Source organism: Columba livia, chromosome 21 (assembly GCF_036013475.1).
Source record: "Columba livia isolate bColLiv1 breed racing homer chromosome 21, bColLiv1.pat.W.v2, whole genome shotgun sequence".
Classification (NCBI taxonomy): domain Eukaryota; kingdom Metazoa; phylum Chordata; class Aves; order Columbiformes; family Columbidae; genus Columba; species Columba livia.
This window is the reverse complement of record NC_088622.1, coordinates 6,604,776-6,616,857: the sequence shown is the minus strand read 5'-3', so window position 1 is coordinate 6,616,857 and position 12,082 is coordinate 6,604,776.

The window sequence follows — 12,082 nt, the reverse complement described above, 5'->3', positions numbered from 1 at the left end:
CCTCACCACCGGGCTGCAGGACGGAATATTTGGAGAACTAATAAGCAGAGGGGCACTGCGAGGGGAGGTGGAACAGGAACCGGTTCCTCTCTCCCTCACCCACTTGTCTGCGAGTCGAAAGTCAAAAGTGGAGCGGAAAAAAGCCCTCAAAATGGCACCTCGAGCCAACAGGAACATCTGCCCGCGGTGTGGGGAGGAGCTGGCATGGGGTGGCATCGCTGAGTCCTCCCGGGTGACCTGGGCACTCCCTGCGTGGTCCAGGAAAGCCTAGAGCTGAGACCATCACCCTCCAGGCTGGGGGTCTTTGCAAACCTGCAGTCTTGTTTTTCTTCCTCTCTTCATCTCGAGAGGGGAAAGGTTGGGGGAACGCGCAGACATACATTAAATCCCGTCTGGGCTGTGGCAGTGATGGGCTGGGGGAGAGGCTGTGGTCGCTGGAAGGTCTCCAGACACCATCTGGCTGGGAGGCTGCTGACAACTGACTCGAAGCAGCACAGGGCGAGGGAGGTTTGTACCGAACATCCCCCCAGTACCTCCCCAATGCCTCCCTCCTGCCTGCCCAGCCCCAAAAAACCTTCAGCAAAGGGTGCCAGGTTGGGGGGACTGACACACGGGGACACCCCAAAGTGAAGCCACCGTGGGTTGATCCACTTCAACACCAAGCAGAGATCTCCTCACCAGAGCAGGGGTTGCCTCTCCCAGTGGCTCAGTTGGCCAAGGGTACAGGATTAAATCCTCAGAGGAGGATCTAAGCTTCCCCCCCGCCTCCCCAGCTCCATCTCTTTAGCCCCCACAAGGCTGCAAGTTCTCAAGTACCTTGGAGGCTGTTCCTCTTCTTCCCAGCTCATGCAGAGGAGGCCACAGACCTCAGGCCACTGGCCAAGTTTTCTGCTCGTTGTCCATCTAGGATGAGGGCCAAAGCTGAACAAGACAATCCAGATCAGTGTGGAGATAATCTCTGCGCAAGGGATTTTTCCAAGCTGTGATGAAAGCTGAGCCCTGTAAATGTCACCCGGAGATACCCCGGCTCCACAGCGCTCTGGCTCTTCTCACAACTGCAAATTTCAGCACCAGAGGGGACGGAGGGAAAATGCCTTTGTTTTTTTCATATTTACTTTGTCTATTAAATAATGAGCTTGTGCTGAATGAGCCACAGTCTTTTCTTCTCCTGGCAATCAGGCTCCGCTGGGCTGTGTAAATTAGCACGTGCTGCAAACACCTAATGGTGGTTGGTCCTTACCTGGGGGGAGAGGTGCCCGAGTGCCCTTAGACAGTGTAAAGGGGACACTAAGGCTGTCCTTGTCCCAGCTCACGTGTCTCCTCGGGAGATGTTTGGGCCACAGGCTGCGTATCTGCTGTGCCATCGGTGGAAGGAGAGCTTGCTCGCTCATCTTCTGCCTGATCCACTTGACACACTATGGGCTTAAGAGGCCTCTTATCTGAGATTTCAGTAAGTCTGTGACTTCCTCCTGTTGCGAGGGCACTGATACTCATCTGCTCAAACCAGCGCTGTCCGCCCTTGAAGCAGCCGGAGGCCACAGCTGCCTTGTGCTGCTGGAAACGTCTCCCCAGGGGTCTGGAGGTGCCTTTGGGTGGTAGGGGGCAAGACCTGCCCATGGATGCATAGTCAGGGACCTGCTGCCTCTTTGCCTCCATCCCTGTGCCGCAGGTGCTGGGTGTGGACAGGATGTGGTGCCAGGTGCCCAGCACGCTCCACGCTGCTCCCAGCCAGGGAACATCACTTGTCCCTTGTCCTTCCACAAGCCAGGGGCTCTCTTTTCATGCCATTCCCCATGGTCTGGAGCCACTTGCTTCAGCACAGGCTGCAGTAATGCTCTGCCGTGTCTCCTTCCTTTAGTTGTAGCTCTCTGGTTTTGTGCTCTCCAAGCTCATGTTTCCACAGGGTTGGTGGTAAAACCAATGGCTCCTCTCACTTTGGCCTCCATGGGTGGCAGGGGTTGAGGGCTATTTTTTTAACTATTGTTGCAGAAATAGGATGGTAGGATGGGAGAAAATGAGCCCCGAGACTCCCCAAAACCCCTTCCTTCAAATGGCTCCTCTCTTCCCATGGTGGAACCGACCCCACAACCTCCCAGCTCCATCCATTCCCCTCCGGGCTCCAGCTCCAGCCCCAGGTGAGCAATGTCTCCAACCCCCACACCACCACCCAGCATGGTGATGAAACCAAGACGTGCCTCACCCCCTCCTTAAACAAGGTGCGGGGAGATGGCAGCTTCTCTGCGACCATGGATGGAGCAAGACATTCATGTCCTCCTCCTCTACCCACTCAGCCTGTCCCCTGCACCCATTGCAGCACCGAACATCCCTCCGCACGCTCACCAGCCCCACTCGGGCCTCATCCTCGATCCCCTCGACACCCTCTCCCCAGTGAGATCATCTCCCTCCCAAGGACTCACAGGCCAACACCTCCACCCAGCCTCTCCCACTCATAAACCTTCCTGGATGTCCCATTGCCAACTCGAGATCATCATGGCAAAAACAGGACATCCCCTCCAAGTCCTCCCCACCCTGCTCCAGCAGGTCGGTAACTCCATGATTTTTTCCCATTCCCCAAACTCCCAACTTCACTACCATCTTCTGCTCCTTCTTTTTTCTTCACCTTTTCTCCTGGAAAACCCACCTCATGTGTCACGGTGCCTTCAACCTCAGCTGCTCCATGCTCTGGGCTTGGTGTTTGCCACCTCTCCACCCTCCAGTCTGAGCACAACAGAGCTGATGTTTCTCTCCAGCTGTTTTGGCTACATCACCCTCGTGCCCTTTATTGGCCACCAGCACTTCCATCACTCCCAACTATCTCATCCCCCCTCCCTGGGCATGCTCAGCCTCACCCGCCGCGCTCCTCGCAAAGCCATTAAATCACGGGGACAACATTAATGGTGCTCACGCAGAGCACGAATTCACACTCACATCCTTTCCTTCCCTTACACCGTCAGTGACCGTAATAGCAAATCCCACTGCACATTCCTGCAGCAGTGACCACAGTAACTTTCCGGTATCTCCTGCTCTCCCTTTACCCACACGAATTTACCAGCTGGCTGCAGAGAACCTGGATGATGGAGACAGCAGAAAACAAGAGCCTGGGGGACCACTGTTGCGGTTGAGATGGAAAAACGACATAGACCAAGTTCTTCCAGGATGAAAGTAGTAGATGCCATTTATTACCACAAGTGCATTTTTATACAGTTTTACCAATTCGTGTGTCTCTTCACTATTGGTACAAGTTACAATAGTAACATCTCATTGGCTAATTTTGCTATCATCAGTCTTACTCTTCTACTCCCTTCTCTCTCACAGGTACACCTTAATATCTCAGGATCCTCCTTTACTTCCATCTTTCTCACGGGTAAACCTAAATGCCTTCAAGGCTGATCTCTGTTCCCATACCCTCTGTCAGGGAATCCACAGGCTCGCCGTAGTTTCCCACAGACCACTGAGAAAATATGCTCTAAGGATGGGCCAGCATCTCTGCAGAAAAGCATGAGTCCTCATGGCTGCCACATCACGGGAGCTGGAAATGACAGGTCCCACCTCAGTCTGGCAGGAGAACACCTGTGCTGGGGTGGCCACTGCTCCCACCTATGCTGGAGATGCCAGCGGTGTTTTGGCCGCCTGGGCACTGTCTGACGCAGCCCCGTGGCCAAGGCCACGCTGAAGGACGCCCGGCGGAGCGGAGTCTTCGACAGCAGCGTGATCCCGTGACAGCGGGAGGGCTCCCAGCCAGCGCTCCTCAGAGAGGCCTCCCGACCCTGGCTGCCAAAATCCTGCGCTAAGCACAGGAAAATAAATTGTGCAACCTGCCTTAGACGGGACTGTAACACCCCGCGCAGGGGGAGGGGGAGGACGGGGCAGGAGCCGGGCTGAGGACCAGGCCCAGCATCTCGGAGTTTAGGTTGGACCACGTCAACATCTGGAGCTCCAGCAGCACCCACACCATCCTCGTCTCTTGCAGGTACGGATGGGATGTTCCTGCAGCCAGAGCCCCTCCTCAGCAGCTCAGAGCTGGGGCCACACAAACCCCATCCTTGTGCCTGTGCTTGGACCTCAGGAGCCACAAGCTCCCCTCAGCACCTCCTGACCTGGCAAATCCCACATCTGACCATTTATATTTCCTCAAGCACATAGAATCACAGAATCATAGAATCACATAATCAGAGAATCACAGAATCATAGAATCACAGAATCATAGAACCATAGAATCATTTCGGTTGGAAAAGACCTTGAAGATCGAGTCCAACCATTAACAATCTTTCTATCCAGCTGCTGGAAGGGTGACGCCTAAGCTCAACAGAACATGGTGGCTTTTGTCTGGAGAGTTTTTAATAACACCCCACACAAATTTAAGTTCCATCTTTGTATATATGAAATTTCAGAGACCATATTATGCAGAATATTTAAATCGCTTTTAACTTCATAATGCAGAGAACATGTAGAAGTGAGTATACTCATTGTATATACTGTTCAAGGCTGGGTGACCCTCCATTCCGCTGCAGATCCCCAGCCCACCTGGGTAGTACCTCAACACCAGACGCTTAGTCCAAAGCAGCTTAATCATACATCAGGGGTCCTCTCCTTCCATCGGCCACGAGTGAAACCACAAATTGCAAGCCTTAATTACAATCAGTTGCTCAGCAGTGAAAAAAAACCCTCAGCGGCTGCTGAGGCCACTTGTCCCTTCAGCTCTGGTCTAGGACGGTTGTTTCACCATTGCAGTTTTGCTCCTGTAATTGTAGCCATGCAAAGGAGAGGCAAGACATCACAGAAATACCCGTGTGAGCCCCTCCACGTGCACACAACTGAGAGCTGCTATAGCACGGCGTAACAGGAAGGGTTTGGTAAATGCAATAGCCTGTCTCTGCAAATGTCCCAGCCTCCCTGAGCTGGGTGGTGGCTCAACTCAGTCCATGAGAAGGTCTCACCACCACCTCCAGCCCTTTCCAAATGAAGGCTGTCCAGCAGGGGTGCAAAGCCGGCAACCACCAGTCAGAGAACTTCCCTTCACAAGTCACTACTGGTGTACAGACCAGGAACCCAAACCATAGAATCACAGAATCATTGTGGTTGGAAAAGACCCTCAAGATTGAGTCCAACCGTTCCCCACCCCTGGCACTGCCCCATGTCCTGAGAACCTCATGTCCGTCTGTCCAGCCCTCCAGGGATGGTGACTCCAGCACTGCCCTGGGCAGCCTGTTCCAATGCCCCACAGCCCTTTGGGGAAGAAATTGTTCCCCACATCCAACCTCAACCTCCCCTGGTGCAACTTGAGGCCGTTTCCTCTGCTCCTGGCGCTTGTTCCTGGGGAGCAGAGCCCGACCCCCCTGGCTCCAAGCTCCTTTCAGGCAGTTCAGAGATCAGAAGGTCTCCCCTCAGCTCCTGTTCTCCAGCTGAACCCCCCAGGTCCCTCAGCCGCTCCATCACACTTGTGCTCCAGCCCCTCACCTGTTCCGTTCCCTTCTCTCCACTCGCTCCAGCACCTCAAGGCCTTTCTTGGTGTGAGGGCCCAGAACTGCCCCCAGGATTCAAGGTTTGGCCTCCCCAGGTCCCAGCACAGGGACGGTCACTGCCCTGGGCCTGCTGGCCACACCAGTGCCAGTACCAGCCAGGATGCTGGTGGCCTCTTGGCCACCTGGGCACACACTGGCTCATGTTCAGCCGCTGTCACCAGCACCCCCAGGTCCTTTTCCATCAGGCAGGAGCTCAGCAGAACAGTGACTTCTTCCCCACACCATAACTTGAGAATCCATCAGCTTCTCCAGTTCTCATTCTTTGCCCTGCAAGATGATTTCAATTACACGCACGTACAAGCCATGCTTTGCTGGTCCAGAAACAAGAGATGCACAATTTGCTCCCACCACATGTCAACCAACCATCAGAAAAATAGCCATGGCCAGGAAAGGATGTATGACACCAAAAGTATTCCTGCATCTCTCCGCTGGGTTAAGAACTGGCTGGAGGGCCGGGCCCAGAGAGTGCTGGTGAATGGGGCTGCATCCAGCTGGCAGCCAGTCACTAGTGGTGTTCCCCAGGGGTCAGGGTTGGGTCCAGTCCTGTTTAACATCTTTATTGATGATTTGGATGAGGGGATTGAGACCATCATCAGCAAATTAGCTGCTGACACCAAGTTGGGAGGGAGTGTGGAGCTGCTGGAAGGCAGGAGGCTCTGCAGAGGATCTGGATAGACTGGAAGAATGGGCCGATTCCAATGGGATGAAGTTGAACAAGGCCAAGTGCCGGGTGCTGCACTTTGGCCACAACCCCCCCTGCAGCGCTCCAGGCTGGGCACAGAGTGGCTGGAGAGCAGTCGGGCAGAAAGGGACCTGGGGGGACTAATGGACAGGGGGCTCAACAGGAGCCAACAGTGTGCCCAGGTGGCCAAGTGGTGTCCTGTCCTGTATCCAAACTGGCGTGGTCAGCAGGACAAGGGCAGTGATCCTTCCCCTGTGCTCTGCATTGGGGAGGCCACACCTGGAGTGTTGTGTTCAGTTCTGGGCCCCTCAGCTCAGGAAAGAGATTGAAGTGCTGGAGCGGGTCCAGAGAAGAGCAACAAGACTGGGGAAGGGACTTGAGCACAAGCCCTATGGGGAGAGGCTGAGGGAGCCAGGCTTGTTTAGTCTGGAGAAGAGGAGGCTTAGAGCTGAGCTCAGCACTCTCTAGAACTACCTGAAGGGCAGTTCTAGCCAGGTGGGGATTGGGCTCTTCTCCCAGGCATCAGCAATAGGACAAGGGGCCATGGGCTTCAACTCTGCCAGGGGAAATTGAGGCTGGAGATTAGAAAGCAATTCTGTGCAGAGAGAGTGGTCAGGCATTGGAATGGCTGCCCAGGGAGGTGCTGGACTCACCGGCCCTGGAGGTGTTTAAACTGAGATTGGCCATGGCACTTAGTGCCATGATCTAGTACACGGACTAGAGTTGGACCAAGGGTTGGACTGGATGATCTGTGAGGTCTTTTCCAACCCCGTCCATTCTGTGATTCTGTGATCTTCCCTCCTATATCTACAGCTTCCACCAAAGGAACCCAAGAAACTCAGCATGCAATTTACAGCCTCGAAACCTCAGCTTTTCTGCAGGAGAGAAAGTTGGTATATGGAAGTTTATCAGCAAATGCCTCTTGAACCAAGAATTAGAATTTTCAAAGGGAGTTTTCAGGCTGTTTCTGAAGACAACAGTTCAGGCACCCTGTTGGACTGCAGAAAAGTTGCTTGTCAAGCTACTGTCCAGGAAGGAAGTTGTGCAGAAGATTAAATGTGGCAGGATTGTAGATGCCTTCGAACTTGAAACTTGGCTATAGAACAAGAGGTCCAAGAAAGACCACGGAAATACAGAACATGCTCAGAGCAGTGCCGGAGGTCAAGGCACTGTGGTTCATATGCGGCTCAGATGGAAGAGTGAAAGAAAAAAGGAGCACAAATATTCGTGTTGCCTCGCAGAATTAGCAGGGGTAACAGACCTTGCACAGAGAAGCCATCTGAGGCCAGCCACAGGTGACACCAGCTTGCAGCCACTTCCAGGACACCATGAGATGTTCTGGAGTCTACCTGCAGCAGGACATTTAACTTATTTTGCACAGTAACAACACTCTCCAGCATGGAGGGCTACAGGAGATGCATCTCAGAAGGCTTGATGGTTCAGCTTTCTACTGTAGAGCTTTCAGAGGCAGGTGAACTCAAGCACTTCATCTTTTGCTTCATTAGCAATGAGCCACGCTTCCTTCCACCTGATTCGCCTTGTTTTGGAGCAAAAGGCTTGTTACAGGTCCATCAGTAGACATCACTACATCTGCGGTAATAAAACAAGTGGAGAAAGGGCATGGAAGAGGACATCTTTCAGCCCCAGGGCTGCAGAAGCTGGTGTGATGGTACCACATCTTTGCTGTTTCGCCGAAGCCAAGAGAAGACACCAGATATGGATGGGAAGCTGGATGAACAAGTAACCAACAGGGCAAAAGAAGGAAGACAACACACACCCCCCAGCACAGCGAGATCACACTCCAAAGGGGACTGCGACCACAGTGGGACAGACAGGACCCCCAGGATGCTCTTAAGAAGAACGAACGTGGAGGTGAACATGGGGAAAGGCAGAACAGCCCAAGTGAAACAGCAGCAGTGGAAGCCCTGCAGCTCGCTCATTTGGGACTTGGCCTGGTGTAAGTGCTCTGCTTTCTGCGGCCAGCTGGAAAATCTGCAGCCGTTTTATTTCCACCAAAAACTCGGAACATCTGGGAGTGCCTCAGAGCTGAACTGGATGCAAAATAAATCAGTCCTTTGTGTCTTTTTTTCTCAATAAAGTCACTTTGCCATCTCAATTTTCCACGTGCTGCAGCTCGGAGAAGCCAGGCTGATAAAGAAGCTCACTGGGGTGATAGTGGACGTCGGAGTCTTTGCTCTGGGCTGCCTGCAGATTCAGTATGTCAATGCACCAGTTACACTCCATTCTTGGGCTTCTTCCTTTTATCTTCCCTTGGTTAGAGAAGACTGGTGTAGATCATAGAAGCATAGAGTCACAGGATAGTTTGGGTTGAAGGGACCTTCCCAGCTCCCCAGTGCCCCCCATGACATGAGCAGGGACGTCTGCACCAGCTCAGGGTGCTCAGAGCCCCGTCCAGCCTGGCCTGGGATGTCTCCAGGGATGGTTCATCCACCACCTCTCTGGCCAACCTGGGCCAAGCTCTCACCACCCTCAGGGACAACAGTTTCTTCCTCATGTCCAGCCTGAATCTCCCTCCTTTAGTTTAAATCATCACCCCTTGTCCTATCACAACAGGCCCTGCTCAAATGTCTGTCCCCATCTTTCTTCTTGGTGTCTTTTAAGTATGAAAAGGCCACACTAAGGTCTCCCCGGAGCTTCTCTTCTCCATTCGAACACCCCAACTCTCTCACCTGTCCCCAGCAGAGCTGTTCCAGCCTCGGGTCATTCCTGGGGCTCCTCTGGCCCCTCTCCAGCAGCTCCATGTGTGTCTGTGCTGAGGACCCAGAGCTGGACCAGCACTGCAGGGGGTCTCACCAGAGCGGGGCAGAGGGGCAGGATCCCCCCAAACCTGCTGCCCATGGGGCTGGGGATGCACCCCAGGGTATGATTGACTTTCTAGGCTGCAAACACAATTGTAGATTGTTGTACCTGCAGACCACACACAGGTTTGGACATCCTGGTCTGCTTGGTGAGTGTCAAAGGCACAGAAGCCCAGAGAAGACAGGGCAGCCATGCAATGGGAGGGGATCTTCCAATACCACAGCCATGAGAGAGCTGCCAACAGAAAGGCTTTGACAGGTGAAGACACTGGAGGTGATAACATGCCATCTAGAGGAGCAGGGACCAGGAAAAAGATGTGGCTGAGGAGGCAGATGGAGATTTTGGAGCTGGGGAGCCTGTCCAGGCAGGAGGCTCAGGGCAGAGGCAGCAGAGGTGCTACGACTTCCCCAAGCCCTCTCCGAGTTTCACAGCCAACACAACCTGGAAACTTCCCAGATGCAGGCAAACAGCCCAGGAGAAGCTGAGCTGTGGACTAGTGAGGATGATGCCTGGAGAGCAGATGAAGCCAAGGTTGTAAAAGCCAGTTAAGGGTGAGGGCAGTGGAACAAATCCACTTGAAATCGTCCTGCGTGGCTCTGCCACAGACCAACAGCAGCTCGTTGGAGCTGCCCAAGTTCTCCCAGCAGAGCCATCTCCCAGCCGCATCCCCTGCATCTTGTAGAATCACAGAATCATTTTGGTTGGAAAATACTCTCAAGATCATCGAGCCCAACCATACCCCCACCCCTGGCACTGCCCCATGTCCCTGACAACCTCAACTCCGTCTGTCCAACCCTCCAGGGATGGTGACTCCACCACTGCCCTGGGCAGCCCATCTGCCTGTGTGCTTCCCCATGAAGAAGCTCCAGCGCTATGGAGGCAAGAGCAGAAGCAGATGCTTGGCTGGGAAGGTGGAGAGCAGTTGTCTTGTTGCTCAGCCCATCAGAAGTTTGTGTGGAACTGATTCTGCCGTGGGGCTGAGGACCCGCAGCCCAGCACACTGGAGTAGGAAGGAATCACAGAACCACAGAACAGTTTGGGTTGGAAGGGACCTTCAAAGGCCATCTAAGGAAGGATCCCAGCGCTCGATTGCGGGTGGCACTGGGCGTTTCGCAGGTCTCCGAGCACAGCGACCGTTTCCAGGGATGTTCTCAGCCAAGGTAACAGACTCTGCATGTTTTTCCAGCCAAACCAGCTCGGGAGGGTCTGTTCTATGCTCTGATACAGCAGAGGCCCTGAGCTTAATTCTGAAAGTACAATAAAAATCCCCTCTGATAAACAAATTCACATCAGTCTTAATAACACCAACCCCTTTTTTTTCCTTTGTAGCAACCAATGGGGAAACCACCTCAAGCTGTTTTTTCCCCATCCTATTTCTGTCTCCATCTCCCATTTCCTTCTATCCAATATTACCTTCCAAATTCCAGCTCTGATCCTTGGATAATTCAAACATATTGCATTGCTTTACAAACTGTGTTATTTTATCCCTTTCACCTGCCACTTTTCTTTTAGATAAACACTCATAACTCCCAACATATCACTTTAACTCTTTGACCATCACTGGAAATTGAACCAGCCGAGACTTTCGAGGGGGAAATTCTTTCCTCTCCTTTTCTTCTCTGTTTTGTGTGTTAAGCCAAGAAAAAGCTCACCTGCCTTAGTACTGTCTTCAGATCATTTTACTTAAGCTCTGCCTAATAATTTCACCAACTTCTGGCGTTATTGTATCTGTCCAGGCCGGACTTGTGGTGTAAAGCTGTCTTAATCACAGCTCCTTGTTGACGGTTACTTATTTCCTGCCCCAACCACCACCTCTGAGGGTTTGAAGACCCCGGGCTGTGCGCAGGACACCAGATTTAGACACAGACGTGTCCCTGGCACAGCCGGGAGCTGACACATCTCACAGCCGTTTCCCATCCCGATGCAATGGGCACAGACAGCACCGTGAGCAGGAGTTGAGCAAAACGCTCACAAATCAGGAGCATTTTCCTGGTGCCTCGTCCTTGCTGTTGAATTTGAGCTGGAAATTGCTCCAGCATCACCCCTTGCACATCGGCTGCGTGCTGGAGAGGCAGAAACAAGCCATGGTAGAGCTGGGAGCAACAAAAACACGGGGCAAAGGGAAAAGTTGCAAGCTAGAAATCCCTTTTTCTCCTGCAAAACAAAAATCAGGAGCACCTCACTCATCATCCTCATCATCCATCACCCAGGGATCCCTGTTCACCCCCCACGGCCCAGATCCACCTCTAGTAATCATGGGATCAGCTAAATCACCATCCTTAAAACACCTGATCTTCTAAGTCTTCCCTACTTTAGCCACCTGAAAATGCGTTGCCTCTTCCCAAACTCCTTCCTTCAGGACACTGGACAAAAGGGGTTCTGGTTGGAGTTTTCTGGGGCAGCCCCTTGCACAGGGCCCTGCAGAGCTCAGCGCCGACAGCGGCTCAGCTGTGCTGACGGGAGACCAGTGTCGAACATCCCCAGCAGCTGGACCCACGCTGCGTCCTGCCGAGAATCCTTCCTTGGCCAAGTGCTCCTCAGAGCTGGGCCAGCACGGCCTGGGCCTCTGACCCCACGGACCACCAGCGTGTCCTCTTCTGGGTGTCATCCCAGTCCAGATGGGCTATGGGGACATGTCAAGCATGGGGTGGATGAGGTGGTGTGGAGAGAAGCTTCTTGGAGCACAACTTTGTTCCTCCTATGAGAAGGGATCTCCTGGTATTTATCAGTGGATGCAGTGCTTTCATGGAGTCACAGACTAGTCTGGGTTGAAGGGACCTTCCCAGCTCCCCAGTGCCCCCCCTGCCAGGACAGGGACATCTTCACCAGCTCAGGTTGCTCAGAGCCCCGTCCAGCCTGGCCTGGGATGTCTCCAGGGATGGTTCATCCACCACCTCTCTGGCCAACCTGGGCCAGGCTCTCACCACCCTCAGGGCCAACAATTTCTTCTTCATGTCCAGCCTGAATCTCCCTCCTTTAGTTTAAGCCATCACCCCTTGTCCTATCACAACAGGCCCTGCCCAAAAGTCTGTCCCCATCTTTCTTCTTGGTGTCTTTT